This window comes from Bufo bufo, chromosome 3, assembly GCF_905171765.1.
Source record: "Bufo bufo chromosome 3, aBufBuf1.1, whole genome shotgun sequence".
NCBI classification, from domain to species: Eukaryota; Metazoa; Chordata; class Amphibia; order Anura; family Bufonidae; genus Bufo; species Bufo bufo.
Window position 1 is genome coordinate 194356617 of NC_053391.1, and position 19541 is coordinate 194376157.

The 19541-nt window shown below is 42.9% G+C and overlaps 1 long non-coding RNA gene across 1 annotated transcript; it reads right to left on the reverse strand.

Moving 5' to 3' along the window:
* Window positions 1-311: 311 nt before the first annotated feature.
* Window positions 312-17832, reverse strand: LOC120993301. The gene is made up of 3 exons (XR_005777201.1): window positions 17624-17832; window positions 15983-15984; window positions 312-323 (listed from the first exon to the last, which is right to left on the reverse strand). It is a non-coding gene; the product is annotated as an uncharacterized LOC120993301 (long non-coding RNA).
* Between the last annotated feature and the right edge of the window lie 1709 nt (window positions 17833-19541).

Below are 19541 nucleotides of genomic sequence, written 5' to 3' on the forward strand. Positions count from 1 at the left end.
GCAACGTCTCACCTGGCACGTCTAATAGGTTCTGGGGAGCTTTCGGGGGGGCAGCTGAAGAGGCAGTAGCAGTGGAAAAGGAGGAGTCAGCCGAGGAGGAGAAGGAAGATGGAGTAGGAGGAGGAGAAGAAGAGGCAGGCCTGCATGCAATCCGTGTTGGAGAAGAAGAAGAGGCAGGATGTGGAGCACCGGGAGTGTGGCTTTGTGGGTTATGACGGTGTTGCTCCCACTGGGCTCGGTGATGGGAGGCCAGGTGCCTTCTTAAGGTGGTCGTCCCTAGGTCAGTGTTGGGCTTACTACGACTTATGCGTTAAAAGCACAGGCTGCAGGGAGCAACACTATTGTCAGCAGCGGACATGTTAAAGAAATCCCACACTGCGGAGCCATGTGCCGGCATCCTGGGAGCGCCAGATGTGACCGTGCATTGTGGATGGCACGTTCCAGATACATTAGCAGTCTGCTTTTTGCCTCCTGTGCACTGTAAGTGCTGCCTGTTTCTCCTCCTTCTCCTCCCTATCTGCTGCTCTGTCTCTCCCTCTGAACTCTACTCCTTTTCCTCTCTTGTGGGCACCCACGTGAAGTCCATCTACTCGTCATCATCGCCACCTTCAACAACAATGACATTAGAGATCTCGAAGTAGGCACAGCAACAGCGGGGACCACCCTCCTTTGGCTGATCTGGGTACTGTCGTCAGACTGCTGGGTGGCCACCGTTGATACCTCCTCTTCCTGATCCGATGCCAAGAATGGCTGCGCATCGGTAAGGTCTTGGAATGGATGGGAAAATAATTCCTCTGACTTGAGCGAATGGGATATGGTTGTGGTGGTGGTGGTGTCTTTGGGGGTGCACACAGCAGAGAGTGAAAGGGTGCAGATATAGAGGATGAGGAGGGTGCAGAAGCGCAAGGCTGAGTGAGCCACTCAACCAAGTCTGGTGCATCCTTTGAAGTAATCGAACACACCTTCTGTAACTTCCCCCTAACACCCCTGCGGAATGGCCTGCCTCTTCCGCTGCCTGTCATTTTCAAAATGACCCTGGAACAAAAGTCCATATAGAAGAGCAGTATTTGTGGAAGAAGGTATATCACACCCCTGCCTCAATCAGTTTTTGGGGGGGCAACAGGTACATCTCACCAGTTGAAATGATTTATTCCAATAGCGTTTGTCACTCTATGAAGCTGCGGAAACGAAGCAAAACTGCAAACAAATGCTACACTGCCTAAATGCACCATATAGAAAGTATATTATTGGTATATAACACCCATGCTTCAATAATTTTTTTAGGGGGGCAACTGGTATATCACACCAGTAGAAATTATTTGCTCCAATAGCGTTTATCACCCTGTGTAGCTGCGGTAACGCAACAAAACCGCATACAAATGCTGCACTATCCAAATGGAATATATAGAAAGTATATTATTAGTATATAATACCCCTGCTTCAATCAGTTTTTTGGGGGGGCAACTGGTATATAACACCAGTAGAATTTATTTGTTCCAATACCGTTTGTCACTCTGTGTAGCTGCGATAATGCATCAAAATCGCAAACAAATGCTGCACTATCCAAATGCACTATATAGAAAGTATATTATTGGTATATCACACATCTGCTTCAATCAGTTTTTTTGGGGAGCAACTGGTAAATCACACCAGTAGAAATAATTTGTTCCAATAGTGTTTGTCACTCTGTGTAGCTGCAGTAACGCAGCAAAACCGCAAACAAATGCTGAACTACCCAAATGCACTATATAGAAAGTATATTATTGGTATATGACACCCCTGCTTCAATCAGTTTTTTTGGGGGGCAACTGGTATATCACAGTAGAATTTTTTTGTTCCATTAGCGTTTGTCACACTGTGTAGCTGCGGTAACGCAGCAAAACCGCAAACAAATGCTGCACTACCCAAATGCACTTTATAGAAAGTATATTATTGGTATATCACACCACTGCTTTAATCATTTTCTGGGGGGGGCAACTGGTATATCACACCAGTAGAAATTATTTGTTCCCTTAGCTTTTTTCACACTATGTAGATGCAGTAACGCAGCAAAACCGCAAACAAATGCTGCACTACCCAAATGCACTATATAGAAAGTATATTATTGGTATATCACACCCCTGCTTCAATCAGTTGTTTTGGGGGGCAATTGGTATATCACACCAGTAGAAATTATTTGTTCCAATACCGTTTGTCACTCTGTGTAGCTGCGGTAACACAGCAAAACCGCAAACAAATGCTGCACTACCCAAATGCATGATATAGAAAGTATATTATTTGCATATAAGACTCCTGTTTCAATCAGTTTTTTTGGGGGGGGGCAACTGGTATATCACACCATTAGAAATTATTTGTTCCAATAGCGTTTGTCACTCTGTATAGATGCGGTAACGCAGCAAAATTGCAAACAAATGCTGCACTACCCAAATGCACTATATAGAAAGTAAATTATTGGTATATCTCACCCCTGCTGCAATGAGTTTTTTGGGGGGGGCAAATGGTATATCACACCAGTAGAAATTATGTGTTCCATTACCGTTTGTCACTCTGTGTAGCTGCGGTAACGCAGCAAAACCGCAATCAAATGCTGCTCTACCCAAATGCACCAAATGCACTATATAGAAAGTATATTATTGGTGTATAACACCCCTGCTTCAATCAGTTTTTTTTTGGGGGGGCAACTAGTATATCACACCAGTAGAAATTATTTGTATCAATAGCGTTTGTCACTCTGTGTAGCTGCAGTATCGCAGCATAACCGTACACAACTGCTGCACAATACAAATGCACTATAATATACTTTCTATGTTAGAAAGTATATTATAAGTATATCACACCCCTCAGTATATTACACCTATCGATAGCACACCTATACCAGTCCTTAAAAGGACTTTTGTGGCCCTATTAGCTAGCGTTTGGTGACTAACAATCTGTCCCTGCTCCACACAGCAACCTCTCCCTACACTGGCAAAAGACTGAATGTAAAATGGCAGCCAGATCGGGTTTATTTATAAGGTAGGGGTTATGTCCATGTGCTGAAGCATCTCAATTGGCTGTCCTGTAGCACCTGATGGATGTGTCATGGGTCAAAGTTCTTCACCATGTAAAAGAATATGGCGCCGGTGGACATCACCATATGTTCGCCCGTTCGGCTAACCGCGATCGAGCAAAGTTCGCAGCAAAACGACTGCCAGGCCATCTCTAGTGATGGAAGCACTCATTGCTTCTGGCACCCCCCAGAGAGCTGGCACCTGGAGTGGACCAGGCCCTCCTTGGCACGCCACTGCTTTACAGGGTTAGAATGCAAACAAGCCTAAAAAATTCTCCCTTTTAATTGGGAGCAGCAGCAGTGCAGTGTGAATGTGGATAGGGTATGGATATAGTGGCATGTGGTCGCAAATTGAAGTAGCAGCAGAAGCAGCATATCATGGAACATACAAGGCAGTAGTTTGGCTCTCTACAACAATACCATAGCTATGGTTGCCACTACTACCACCACCAACACAGCTATGCCTGAAGTCTGTAGTCTCCTCCTCAACCTCCTTATCAGGGAATTACCAACGATGACTGCTCTCACACAAGCGGCGCCCTGCACAGCAAGCACGCACCAGAAGAGGCCCCCAGCCTTTTGGCCACTCTTGCTGCCGACGCCCCTAAGACTTGAGAAAGGAGTTATAAACTCCGAAACGCGTTGTCTACTGCACAATAAACAGCTATTAAACCAAACGTTCCCCAATTGAGGTCGTCTTTTGTGCGCCAAACAAGTACCCTACCGTGTGCCAGCACACACACCACCCACAACTTCCTCCACAGTCCCTAGGAGTTTTTGGCAAAACCTTCCAAAGGGACCGAACGGGTACTGGCGGCACCGACCCCCCCCCCTCCCTCTCTCTGTGGACCTGCCCCTACGGACGTTGTGCGCACACACGCACAACACCAAAAGGTGAGCATACTCCATCCATTTCTCCAAACCGTATTATCGATACCCACCACCCTATGAGCGCCTCTCCCCTTTTTGTCTCTTGCCACAACTACTGCTCTCACACAAGTCATCAACAGGGAGACTCTCTTGACTGTGTGCCATAGGACATGGTGAGCTTTTCTTAGCCCGCAGCTCCCTTTCATTTAATAATGAAGACTGTACTGTATAGCCAGTCTTCCTTGTTAATGGCCGCATGGAATCTTAAGGCTCCATTCACACGTCCGCAATGTGTTTTGCGGATACACGGATCCGCAAAACACGGAAAGCGGCAATGTGTGTTCCGCATTTTGCAGACCGCACATTGCCGACATAATAGAATATGCCTGTTCTTGTCCGCAATTGCGGACAAGAATAGGACATGTTCTATTTTTTTTGCGGAAACGAAAGCACGGATGCGGAAGTGCGGATCCGCAAATGTGGATGCGGACAGCACATTCCGTCCCCATAGAGAATGAATGGGTCCGCACCCTTTCTGCAAAATTGCGGAAAGGATGCGAACACATTTTGCGGTGGAGCCTTAAACAGGGGCTCTTGCTGGTATGGGGTTTGGCTGGTTAAGTTGGGGACAGTATGCATATTATTGCTGTTCTTGCCTGCAATCTCCTGCAGGTTATTTGACAGTAAACACAGAATATTAATTAGCTCTGGCATAATCACTTCTCCAACCCCAGCGCTCTCCTGCCCTACAGGTGGGAGCCCTTCTTACGCCATCTGCTTTTCCTCATTTTCCCCATCATCTAATATCGATGAGAATATGTCAGCAGGAACATCCTCCTCTCTCTGCATCTTGCTGACTTTTCTAGGACATGGAGACCAAGAAGGATGATTTGGAAGAAGAAAAGCTAGCAAAAGATGAGTATGGTGATTATTAAGACCTGGACCCCCTAAGGGGTACAGACTAGATGGTATTGATTGGCATGCTGGTAGTGGAATAATAAAGGCTTCCATCTTATTGGTATTGAATTACATACCTTAGTTTACAGCTGATATAAGAATAAGGAAATGCTGGTATAAATAAATAAAACTGGCACAGAATAAGTCTCCCTGCAGTCTCCCTCTCCAATATATCTATCAATCGTTTTCAGCAACACTGGTGACTGGCTGGCTGCACTGCATTACAGGTGATTTCCCATTTCTGGACTCCTTACTTTCACTTTGTTACACGTGCAGCTGCCATTTTAGGAAAAACTGATTTGTTACCACGAAGTGCGAGGAAATTCAGATCAAAGTTTTCCTACTCCGTTTCGAATGCTACTCTTCACTTAACACCAGTTATCACTCACAGATCATTTTGTGTGCTACTGTGTGTATTTGTGTAGAAATCACATATATGCTGGTTTGAGTAATTTCAACAACCCCCCAAAAAACATTGATTTCGGGAATGTAGACATTGAAATAAATGGAGACAGATTGAGGCCTGCTGCCTAATATCACATTTTCACTCATAGTTAATGTTGTATGCTACCCTGTGTATTGGTGTAGTGATCATATATATACTGGTTTTATTAAGTTCAACAACCCCCCAAAAAAATTGCAAAATAAATGGAAACAGATTCAGGCTTGCTGCTTAATATCGTGTTTCCATTCACCGATAATTTTGTGAGCTACCCTGTGCATAGGTGTAGTAATCACCTATATGCTTGAATAATTTCAACACCCCCCCCCCCCAAAAAAAAAAATGGAATGTGGCCGGCCGGCGCTCCTCCTACTGGTAAGTGACAGGTCTGTGCGATGCGCCGCACAGACCTGTCACTTACCAGTAGGAGGAGTGCCGGCCGGCCACAGACAGCGTATGTAAGTATAAGCTAAGTAACCATGGCAGCCAGGACTGCAGTAGCGTCCTGGCTGCCATGGTAACCGATCAGAGCCCCAGTGATTAAACTGGGACTCCGATCGGAAATGCCGCTCCGCTTGCACCAATGATGGGGGGGGGGGGTTGTTAGCCTGTGGCCACTGCCACCAATACTTTTAATACTGGGGAGGGAGGGAGGGGGGCCGCACTGGCCACCAATGCTTTTAATACTGGGGAGGGAGGGAGGGAGGAGGGGGGCTGCACTCGCCACCGATGCTTTTAATACTGGGGAGGGAGGGGGGGCGCACTGGCCACCGATGCTCTTAATACTTGGGAGAGAGGGAGGCCTGGCCCCTGCTGCCTGGCAGCACCCGATCAGGGGGCTGAGATCCGCACAATTAACCCCTCAGGTGCGGCACCTGAGGGGTTAATTGTGCGGATTACAGCACCCTGTAAGAGATCGGGTGCTGCCAGGCAGTATATATGGTATATTAATAGGGACTCCTGACTTTACATTGAAAGTCAATGGGGGACGGATCCATTTACAATTGCACCAATATTATGTCAATGTAAACGGATCCGTCCCCATTGACTTACATTGTAAGTCAGGACGGATCCGTTCGGCTCCGCACCGCCAGGCGGACACCAAAACGCTGCAAGCAGCGTTTTGGTGTCCGCCTCCAGAGCGGAATGGAGGCGGAACGGAGCCAAACTGATGCATTCTGAATGGATCCGCATCCATTCAGAATGCATTGGGGCTAAATTGATCCGTTTGGGGCCGCTTGTGAGAGCCTTGAAACGGATCTCACAGGCGGACCCTGAAACGCCAGTGTGAAAGTAGCCTTAGTGAAGTGCACACACTCCACACACACACAGCAGGGACCGCCCAAAGCACCACATGCAGCCCGGACAGCCCACAGCAGCGCGGCCGTCCAATCAAAGTCGCTGCTCGGACCGCCCACAATTGCGCCAGCCAATAAAAACACGGCGCACCCCACGCTGTGCGGACTGCCCACAGCATGGAGCCATCCAATTACACCATCCCCACAACTGTGCCGCTGGCCAATAACTGCCTCTTATGGTGTGTGGTGTCAGTTGGAGCAGAGTGCATAAGAAGCAGAGTGCATAAGAAGCACCGCCATTACATGCACAGTGACAGAAATTGCTCTCAGATACACACTGCAGCTGCTGCCAGCAGTAATAGCCAGCACCACCAATCAGTGCCAGCAATAATTGCCATCCATCAATCATTGCCACCAGTCACAGTAACAGCAGTCAGTGCCAGCCCTATCAGCCACCAGTCACAGTGCCAGTGGTCTCAGCACCACCAGTTAGTGCCAGCTCTATCAGCCACCAGTCACAGTGCCCACCGTCTCAGCACCACCAGTCAGTGCCAGCAGTCAGTGCGAGCTGTATCAGCCACCAGTCACAGTGCCAGTGGTCTCAGCACCACCAGTCAGTGCCAGAAGTCAGTGCCAGCCATATCACCCACCAGTCACAGTGACAGCAGTCTCAGCATCAACAGTCAGTGCCAAGCGTATTAGCCACCAGTCACAGTGACAGTGGTTTCTGCACCACCAGTTAGTGCCAGCTCTATCAGTCACCAGTCACAGTGCCCGCCGTATTAGCACCACCAATACGTGCCAGCTGTATCAGCCACCAGTCACAGTGCCCACCGTATTAGCACCACCAATCAGTCCCAGCCGTATTAGCCACCAGTCACAGTGCCAGCAGTCTCAGCACCACGTGGCACTGCCAGTCGTCTCAGCCACCAGTCAGCACCAGCTGTTTCAGCCATCAGCTGCAGTCTCAGCACCACCAGTCAGTGCCAGCAGTTCGTGCCAGCCATCTCAGGCACCAGTCACAGTTCCCACAGTCTCAGCACCACCAGTCAGTCCTAGCAGTCAGTGGCAGCTGTATCAGCCACCAGTCACAGTGCCAGTGGTCTCAGCACCACCAGTCAGTGCCAGCCGTATCAACCACCAGTCACAGTGACAGCAGTCTCAGCACCACCAGTCAGTGCCAAGCGTATTAGCCACCAGTCACAGTGACAGTGGTTTCAGCACCACCAGTTAGTGCCAGCTCTATCAGCCACCAGTCACAGTGCCAATGGTCTCAGCACCACCAGTCAGTGCCAGCCGTATCAGCCACCAGTCACAGTGACAGCAGTCTCAGCACCACATGGCACTGCCAGTCGTCTCAGCCACCAGTAAGTGCCAGCTGTTTCAGCCATCAGCTGCAGTCTCAGCACCACCAGTCCATGCCAGCCATCTCAGGCACCAGTCACAGTGCCCACAGTCTCAGCACCACCAGTCAGTGCCACCAGTCAGTGCCAGCAATCAGTGGCAGCAGTATCAGCCACCAGTCACAGTGCCAGTGCTCTCAGCACCACCAATCAGTGCCAGCCGTATCAGCCACCAGTCACAGTGCCAGTGGTCTCAGCACCACCAGTCAGTGACAGCTGTATCAGTCACCAGTCACAGTGCAAGTGGTCTCAGCATTACCAGTCAGTGGCAGTCATATCAGCCACCAGTCACAGTGCCTGCAGTCTCAGCCAAAAGTCAGTGCCAGTGACGCATATTACAGCTACATATAAGTCAGTATTACAGTAAGAGAAAATATTATAAAATTATAAAAGTACAAGCCTATATTACTTAGACTTTTTACTAACGACATGCCACCCAAAAAAAAGGACACATCAAGTAGGACAAAAGACACAGACAATGAAACCCTACATAACCAAATTCTCCTGGAGAAACAGTCAAGTCAGCAAGTAAAAATAAAAAAAAAGAAAGGCTAAAAAACAAAGAAAAAACGAGCAAATAGATAAATTCAAGAAAAAGAAAATGAGTGTCACAAAAACGTTACAAGAGAAAGATTCAAAAGAGCAAATAGATCTATAGAAGAACAGGAAAATCAGCGTAAAAAACAATCTCTAATAGAAAGACAAAGACGAGCAAATAGATCTATTGAAGAAAAGGAAAATGAGCGTCAGAAAAATGTGAAAGCACACAGAGCTAGGAGAGCAACACTAAGTCAGCAACAAGCAATAAAAAGAGGCAGGATAACAGATCTACAAACAGATGCAACACATTTATCAACAGCCACACAGGAGAGGATAAATGATATAAGAGAAAGACAAAAACGTAAGAGACATGCTGAAAGAGAAAAAGCTAGGAGAGCAAGTCTTACATCAGAAGAACGACAATTACAATGTTTGCGGCAAGCACAATTACAGAGACTGGCCCGAAGTAAACGAGTGGAAAATAACGAATCCCGGGCAACAATAGAAAGAATGGCAATGATAAATGATATAGTTAATATTAATGAGGGTAACATTATACCCCACACATGTGGAGATTTAAATCAGATATGCAATTTTTGTCAAGCAAAACATTTTGAAGGAGAAAGACCATCTGATCAAAAATTTACACAGTGTTTCTCAAAAGGAAAAGTAAATCTTCAACCAATTCGAACAAATCAGTTTATACAGCAGCTCATGATGGGTCAGCATCATTACAGCAAAAATTTCATGCAAAATATAAGGTCAATAAATAGTGCTCTAGCATTTGCATCTATGGTAGCTAACATTAGTCCGCCTTCTGGCTATGGGCCATACTGTTTTCGAATCCATGGTTCGATTTTTCACAGAGCAGGAACACTGCATCCTAAACAGGGTGAAAACAGACAGTTTGCACAATTATACATTTTAGATCCCTCTGAAGCTGCAGAACAAAGAATGCTGATTTCTGCCAACTAAGGAATAAATACAGATCTTATGCAAACATTAAGTACATTTATGGCACAATTCAATCCTTTTGCCGCTGCCTGTAAAATGTTGTACCAAGTTGAAAAAGAATATGAAGAGAAGTGTCCATGACAATAGTACAAGATCGCAAAAATGACCAAAGGCGCTATAACGCACCAAAATATAATGAGGTTGCTTTTATTTTTCAGAATGATGATGGAGAACCACCACTTGAAAGAGATCTTCTTATACACTGCAAACCAAGTGAAGATTATACAAATACAAACAAAAAAAACCACAAAGAATTAGTGTCCTTGATCCTAATGTGGAACCCATGGTTTATCCATTGTTATTTCCCTATGGGGATCAAAGCTGGGGAATTGACATTCCATTGCAAAACAGACCACAAGCTTTATTAAATTTACCAAACCAGTCACACAATCCTAGAGTTAGAGTAACTCAAATGCAATACTACGGTTACCGTCTTTCCATTAGAGAGGATTTTAATCCCTTTTTAAATGCAGGCCGCCTTACACAGCAATATATAGTTGATGCATATGTAAAAACAGAAGCCAACAGACTCAATTATATACGTCAAAATCAGCCTAAATTGCGTGTTGAAAAATACTCTGGATTAATGGATCATTTGTTTAATGAAGCCAATGAAGCAGGCCTGAGTCCTGGAAAAATGTATATTTTGCCTTCTTCATTTGCAGGGAGCCCCAGAAACATGCAACAAAATTATCAAGATGCTATGGCAATTGTCAGAAAATATGGAAAACCAGATCTTTTTATTACAATGACATGCAATCCCAAATGGGAAGAGATTGTACATAACCTACAACATGGAAAAACTGTTGATGGACAACCACATTTAGTATTTCACCTAAAATTCAAAGCTCTAATTGATGACATCAGTAAAAAACATATTTTTGGAATCCCAAAAGCAATGGTCTACGTGATAGAATTTCAAAAGAGAGGTTTACCACATGCTCACATACTTCTCATTCTTAAAGAAAGCTGTAAACCATAAAATTGAAGAACTGATAGATAAAATTCTTAACGGAAAGAATATTGATAATTCTTGGGTTGTACCATATAATCCTTACTTAGCGTTGAAGTAGAATTGCCACATTAATGTGGAAGTTTGTGCATCAGTGAAAAGTGTCAAATACCTTTTTAAATATGTGTACAAAGGTCATGATTGTGCAAATGTTGTCATTCAAGAACAAGGTACTTTGAATCATGATGAAATAAACACCTTTATTAATTCTAGGTATGTCAGTGCTCCAGAAGCAGCATGGCGTTTGCATGGGTTTGAAATGCATTATCAATCCCATACCATCCATAGATTAGCAGTGCATCTGCCTGAAGAACAATCAGTTTTTTTCAACCCAAATGACATTACCACAGCGGTACAGAGAGCTTTAAACCCTGATACTCAATTGACAGCTTGGTTCAAATTGAATCAACAAAAAGAGGAAGCAAAGAATATATTATATTCGGACATTGTTGTCGGAAATTGCATCAACGTGGTGCAGAAAAAATTATTGCACGAATGTATTCTGTCAACTTAATATCAGATGCAGAGCGTTACTGTCTGCGTCTACTATTGCTGCATGTGGCTGGTGCAGTATCCTTTGAAGATCTGAGGACAGTACATGGTAATGTCTATCCCACTTTCCAAGAGGCTGCGAAAACAAAAGGACTTATTAATGGTGACGATGTGTGGGAGAACACTCTGGAAGATGCTGTCCACTTTACAATGCCTAAACAAATTATGGAATTATTTGCATATGTCTGCGTTTTTGCATCATTACAAAATAAGAATGCACTTTTTCTAAAATATGAGCAATATCTCATTGGAGATTTAGTTCACAAACAAACAACACAATGATGATTGTACAATTTGTCGTAAGATCGCACTTAAAGAAATAGCCAACATTCTGGTACTACATGGCAAAAACTTTGAAGATTTTGGATTGCCTTCCACAATGCCAAATACTGATCAACTTTGGAATATGTATGATAAGGAATTACAAAAATACAGAGCTGAAGAAATGGAGAAAACATTAAACAGAGAACAAAAAAGAGCTTCAAAAAAAATACTGTCTGCAAGCAAAAATGACAACCTTTGCAACAGTTGTTTTTTTCTTGGATGGTCCAGGAGGTAGTGGTAAAACGTATCTTTACAAAACCCTTCTCAGCACAGTTCATGGAGAAGGTAACATTGCACTCCCTGTAGCCTGAACAAGTATAGCAGCCAATCTTCTTGAGGGTGGAAGAACATACCACTCTCAGTTCAAATTACCTGTTCCGATAGTTGAGAACTCAATATCAAATATGCGTCTCAATTCTGCTGATGCTGAAAATTTGAGACCATCTACAGTGCTCATTTGGGATGAGTGTACAATGGCCCCGTCTATTGCTCTTTCAGTGGTTGACAAACTGCTAAAAGAAATAATGGATAACCAGAAACCCTTTGGAGGAAAAGTTTTATTACTTGGTGGAGATTTTCGGCAAACACTTCCAGTGGTTCCTCATGGTGACCGGACAAAAATTGTTGAAGCATGTATAAAGTATAATAAACTGTGGCAAAACTTCCAAATACTTAACCTTACAAACAAGGCTCCATTCAGTTGATACTGAATTCAGCAATTGGTTGATCCAAGTTGGCAATGGTGATACACCACACATTGACGGTTTGCCTGAAGACATAATTTAAATCCCTTCAAAAATTTTATGTACAGGAAATATTGTCAACTACTTTTTTGGAGAAAGAATTTTAGTTGCTGATGTCTCAAAGATAACAAAAAAATGTATTCTTTGCCCAAAGAACTCTGATGTTGATAGCATAAATGAAGAGGTGCTAAACATTTTGGAAGGAGATACTGTGACATTCCTTAGCTCAAACTCAATTGATGACTCAACTGAGGAAGATATACAGAACTATCCTATTGAGTTTCTTAATGAGTTAACTCCAACAGGAATGCCGAGGCATAAACTGAACCTTACAAAGGGAGCAATAATTATGGTCCTCAGAAATATAAACACTAAAAGAGGATTGTGCAATGGAACCCGCCTCTTTGTTAAAGACTTAAAAAGAAACCTCATTATTGCTCAAGTACTAACAGGTTCAGCGGAAGGAGACATGGTCTTTATTCCACGTATTGATTTAGCTCCATCCTCTACTAATTTGCCATTTACCCTAAGAAGACGACAATTTCCAGTTGCATTAGCCTTTGCCATGAAAATTAATAAAGCTCAGGGGCAAACCTAAGAAGAAGTTGGCATTTACTTGCCATAACCAGTATTCTGCCACGGTCAGTTATATGTTGCATTATCTAGAGTTAGAACTTTTTCAGATGTGGTTGTAATGGTTGTAGATGGTCCTGAACAAGGCAAACTGTTGCCAAATTCAGATAGAATATTTACAAGAAATGTTGTGTATAAAGAAATTTTATAGAAAAATTTCAAGAGGTTAAAAAATAACTTTTTCCTGAATATCTGATTCAGGTATTGTATATTGCAGATTGTTACAAACTATACTTACTGTATCGTGATATATACGTTTCCATTTTATTTTTATTATTAATTTAATTTTGACTTCTTTCCAAAATATTTTTGACAAAAGAAAATAAAACAAGAAATACAATGTGGTTAAATTATCTTACTATTTAATATAGACAGTTTCTACTAATGTTTATACACTACTGTTCTAGCGCCCGTTATTATAACGGGCTTAATGTCTAGCATAACATAAAAGCTCTGCTATTTGTATTATTTGCTTGTGTGTTCATCTACATTTGGGAGTATTATTAAAAAAGGTTTTATCTACTGATTAGCAGCTCTTCACTATTGGAGCTTTTATGTTATATAGAACACTAAGGAAAAAGAACATCGGAGGAATTGTGGTGTTTACTGTGTCTGAGATGCCTGATTTCCACTTGCCCCTGTGAGTATAATAGGTGAACTGTAGTGGAAAGAGGAATATTTGGAGTATACTGCATCTCACTAGAGATGGCCCGAACTATCCGACGGCGAACAGTTCCCGGCGAACATAGCTTGTTCGCGTTCGCCTCTGCCGGGCGAACACATGCGATGTTCGGTCCGCCCCCTATACATCATCATTGAGCAAACTTTGACCCTGTACCTCACAGTCAGCAGACACATTCCAGCCAATCAGCAGCATACCCTCCCTCCCAGACCCTCCCACCTCCTGCACAGCATCCATTTTAGATTCATTCTGAAGCTGCAGTCTTAGTGAGAGGAGGGAGACTGTAACTGCTGCTGATTTAATTGGGAAATCGATAGCTAGGCTAGTGAATTCAGTGTCCACTCCAGTCCTGAAAGACTCATCTGATCTCTGCTGTAAGGACAGCGTCCTGACAGCACCCCAAAAAGCCCTTTTTAGGGCTGCAACATTAGTCTGCTTTTTTTTTTTCCTTTATATACATATTGCAGTTGCCTGGCCTGCCTGTGTGTGAGGAGCTGCAGGCCCACAGACTGTAGTGTGCCCACTGCCAGTGCTCACCCCTGTCATTCCGTGTGGCACAGGACTTTGCTTAAAAAAAGGCACTTAATTTTTACACTTTAATCTAAGGTTAGTTGCCTGCCAGTGTGTGTCAGGCTGACTTCCACTGACTGTAGTGTGCCCACTGCCAGTGCCCACCACTCATACCGGCTGGCACAGGACTTTGCATAAAAAAGGCATTTAATTTTTACACTTTAGTGTAATTTCAGCTGCTTGCCTGCTGCTAGTGTGTGTCAGGCCGACTTCAACTGACTGTAGTGTGCCCACTGCCAGTGCCCACCCCTGTCATCCCGTGTGGCACAGGACTTTGCTTAAAAAAAAGGCACTTCATTTTTACACTTTAATCTAAGGTTAGTTGCCTGCCAGTGTGTGTCAGGCCGACTTCAACTGACTGTAGTGTGCCCACTGCCAGTGCCCACCCCTGTCATCCCGAGTGGCACAGGACTTTGCTTAAAAAAGGCATTTAATTTTTACACTTTAGTGTAATTTCAGCTGCTTGCCTGCTGCTAGTGTGTGTCAGGCCGACTTCAACTGACTGTAGTGTGCCCACTGCCAGTGCCAACCACTGATACCGGGTGGCACAGTAGCTTGCCGATAAATAAGGCATTTAATTTTTAGACAGTAGTCTAAATTCAGTTGCTTGCCTGCTGCCAGTGTGTGTCAGGCCCTCTTCCACTGACTGTAGTGTGCCCACTGCCAGTGCCAACCACTCATACCGGGTGGCACAGTAGCTTGCCGATAAATAAGGCATTTAATTTTTACACTTTAGTGTAATTTCAGTTGCTTGCCTGCTGCCAGTGTGTGTCAGGCCCGCTTCTACTGACTGTAGTGTGCCCACTGCCAGTGCCAACCACTGATACCATCTCCCCGTTCGAAAAATCTATTCAATAAATGGCACCCAGATTGGGGACGTTAGAGGGATTAAACTGATGAGAATAGTACTACAGAAAATACCACTCATATCGGGTGTGACAGTAAATTGCACGGCGCAGACGCAGTCACCGTGGATTAAAACAGAGTGGAGGGAGCCAGCGTTTTTTTAACCATCTCCCCGTCCGAAAAATCTGTTTAATAAATGGCCCCCAGATTGGGGAGTCGGGGACGTTAGAGGGATTAAACTGATGAGAATAGTACTACAGAAAATACCACTCATATCGGGTGTGACAGTAAATTGCACGGCGCAGACGCAGTCACCGTGGATAAAAACAAAGGGGAGGGAGCCAGCGTTTTTTTAACCATCTCCCCGTTCGAAAAATCAATTCAATTGACCTTTCGGGGACCCTTGGTGTTGTACGTGGCTGGGTGGAGGAAGAAACCTTCAATGACATCACCGGGACGTGGCTAGCTTGGTATCCAACCTTGTGCAAATGGGGAGTTTGCGGTTGTGCAAATGAACTGTTTGCGGTGCATTAAAAGGGGAGTTTGGTCTGTCAATGTCTGTGATGCGGGCGTAACCCTTACACTACCTGATCGATACAACATCATACCTGATCGTATACACACACTGGATGTTTTAAAGCACGTTATTCCAAACAATTTAGGAATGTTAGTTGATTTATGCCCTTTATGGATTAAAACCCGACTCTGCGTCCACTACGTAATTTTCCATGGGAGTTTTGCCATAGATCCCCCTCCGGCATGCCACAGTCCAGGTGTTAGACCCCTTGAAACAACTTTCTCATCACTATTGTGGCCAGAAAGAGTCCCTGTGGGTTTTAAAATTCGCCTGTCTATTGAAGTCTATGGCGGTTCGCCCGGTTCGCCAGTTCGCGAACATTTGCGGAAGTTCTCGTTCGCTGTTCGCGAACTGAAAATTTTATGTTCGCGACATCACTACATCTCACTAGTGCTTGCATAATTGGAAGATCTTGTTGAGAGAGGAGGAATTAATGAAAAATCGCGAGGACGCGAAAAAACGCATGTGACTTCTGAAGGTAATTGGTTGCACCAAAGCTTTTTATGGGCTTCCTAACAAAGGGGGGTGAATACATACGCATATGGCAATTTTCTGTTTTCTATTTCTAAACAATAGTTTTATTTATATATTTTTCTCATTTCACTTCACCAACTTAGACTATTGTGTTCTGATCCATCACATACAATTCAGATTAACAAAACACTGAACTTAAAGCTGTAATGTAATAAAATATGAAGAAAGCAAAGGGGGTGAATACGTTTGCAAGGCAATGTATATGCTGGTTTTATTAAAATCAACAACCCCAAAAAAATTGCAACCATGTGGAGACTGAAAAAAATGGAAATGTATTTAGGCCTAAATTCGTTATCACAGATAATTTTGTGCACTACCTTGTGTATTGGTCTTGTGATCACCTATATGCTAACTGGAATAAATTCAATAACTACCCCCCCCCCCCCCAAAAAAAAAGTTAAAAATAAATGAATTGGAGATAGAAATAAACGGATTTAGCCTGAATATTACGTTATCAGATGGTTTTGCCTGCTACCCTGCGTACGTTATATGTTTTTTTTTTTACTTGAAAAAAAAATACATTAAATTATGTATGTGAGATGACACAGAGTTGGCTGGTGTTTAGGCTTTTTTGTGAGCTAAGTGTACTGCTGCCTCAGCACACACTACACCACACAGACATCTACTGTCTCTACACTGAATGCTCTAACCACTTCCTATGGGGAGGTTGACCACAGCCCCATCTAGCAACTGGTTGCTAAGGTCTGTAAACCATTAGCTGTTCAGTACACAGAAAAGGCACAGATACACAATAAATTACACTTTGGATCTACATAAACATCTAGAAAAAGCACAAAAACACTATTTGCAGTGGAATACTGCACAAGTTGTCCTTCGTGGATTCATGTGATAATAGTTAATGGAAGTGTGACAGAGTTAGAGGCATTGTGCCACAAAAAAATCATTCTACAGTTTTCAAACCAGCACATAGATCTGAATTCTTTTGTAATTGCATATAATAAAAAATTTAGGATAGCTTCCAAGTTATTCAATAAAATGTATCTGTACAGCACTACCTTCTGTTTGTTTGTTTTTTTCTTATTTTTTGTCCAGTTTAATGGGATGGCCGCACATTCTCGGTTTCATCCTTCAACTGCCTCCTGAGTTGGGAGAGAGCTGCAGCAGAACAGACTCCCCCCTTGAGCGGTCAGCTCGCTATAAATCTAGCAGAGCAATGAATGGCAGAGATCTCTGGATCCATGTGAGGAACAGGGTTGGTTCTAGCTTTGTTAGAGAATGTCATGTGCAACATGATGTCAAATTTTCATTTTTTACATTTGTCATTGGATAACCCCTTTCACATACAGTGGTTCTCCAGAACAAGAGAAGCTAATTTTAGTGCCGCCTTACTTTGGGAGATTAGGCTCTTGAATGCTTGACCATCTTCTATGAAGGCTACTTTCACACTCGAGTTTTGGCTTTCCATTTGTGAGATCCTTCATGGGCTTTCACAAGGCCTGTTTCTCCCACTGGCTGCAGTGTTTTGCTGTCCGCTTGACGAAACTGAGCCAAATCCGTCCTGGCACACAATGTAAGTCAATGGGGACGGATCCATTTTCTCTGACACAATAGAAAACAGATTGAAAAATCAAAATAGGAAGCACTTCTATGTCAGGTTCCCCGGATGGGTGCTCTCAGCCTACAGATTCACCCAATCTATAAAGCTAAATAAATATATCAAGAAAAAGCTGGGCACTCATTATATCTGGAGTAAGTGGTACTTTATTGATCCGACCATAAAATCTTAAAACAATAATTATATGTGTGACAAGTCTGGCCAGACTAAAAAGTGATAAACAATAAATAAATCTACAATACAATTGTGAAGTTAAAAAACGTAGGTTCTCCAGTAGAACCCGATCTCTGAGGATAAGTGATAGTTTTCGATCCAATATGCTGAAATTTCACATAAATATTTTATAATGTTCGTAGAAATAATTGCAAATAATTGCCGGGACAATAAATGTTCGCAATTGATTTCGAATTTGTCTATGCGGTTTGTGCTAAAATGGTGTTGTTCGATTCGAACTAATGAATCGATTATGCCCCATCAACAAATCGAAACTATGTCTTTCAATTGTGGAGTAAAATGGTGTTGTTCGATTCGAACAAATAAATCGATTATGCCCCCATCACAAATGCTTAATTTACCTCTTTACAGTGTGTCTACTCACGAGCCAGATCGATATGGGCGGAATCCGGTGGACGGTCCGCGGCGTCCCGCGTGGTGGTTAAACCAGATCCCCCACTACTGCTTACTCACGTGAATATCGATTTCACCAGAGGTTGGTAGTATACGATTTTTTGTAGTTTCTACTGAGATATCAAAGGGCATCTCGACTATAGTGTTCTTTATCGTCCGCTTTGGCAAATGTAGTTTTGTCTCACTGGCGCCAGTGGCTTCTTTATGTGTTTCCGGTTCTCTGAATGACACAAGCTTATGCGATCTGATTACGGTTTTTCCTTTTAGAATATTCGTAGCTGTGAATACCGGTGGTCTTTATGTTAAGCAGGAGGATCCAAAACCAAATGCGTTTCGGGGCTCTAAGTGGCCCCTTCCTCAGTGGTTAAACTATCCTCCATAATCTTTATCCTTATATAGGGGATTTGTAACATGCAAAACGTATAATGGATCTAGCTCCCATCAAACAATGTGATGGATTTGACCTGGATCGGACATTACTTATTTCTTTCATATTATTTCCATAATTACATTTTTCTTCATAAATTTTTCATCAAGCATATTCAACAAGTTCCCTAGATTGTATTGCACCAAAAAACGCAAAATATAAAAAAAAAAAAAAAAAAAAAACGGCATATGCGATATTAGTGCTTTTTATTGCGTTTTCCATAAAAACATCTTATAAAACATCACCAAAACATAAATAACATATAGAAATTACTAAATATGTAAAATATCTTAAAATACAATGTAAAAATATAAAAATATAAAACTTGACGCCTTCATGTCAACGAAAAAAGGGGGGCTAAATATTGTGTATTGATAAGGGTTTATACTATACAACAGTGAAGGAGATATCACTGTTGGAAAACCCTTATCATTCAATGGAGTGTTTAAAAAACAAAAAACTAATATTAAAACATAAAATCAGTTAAGATATGGCTTCTTTGTTGGCTTGGAGATTGACTCTTATTCTCCCTAAAAACACCACATCTATTGTGATATTGGTTATACTTTCTGATGTTTCTCGGGGAAAAAAACAGATCTGTCCTCTGTAGACTTTCAATGGAGTTCATGACGGATCCGTCTTGGCTTTGTTACAGATAATACAAACGGATCTGTTCATGACGGATGCATGCGGTTGTATTATTGTAACGGATCAGTTTTTGCAGATCCATGACAGATCCGCCCAAAATGCGAGTGTGAAAGTAGCCTAACTCAGTACCCCAAAGTATAAGACAATAAGTTTTGTAAAACAGGTGACCCTTTCAATTAGAAATTAGAAATGACTGTACAAGTGCTATATAAACATA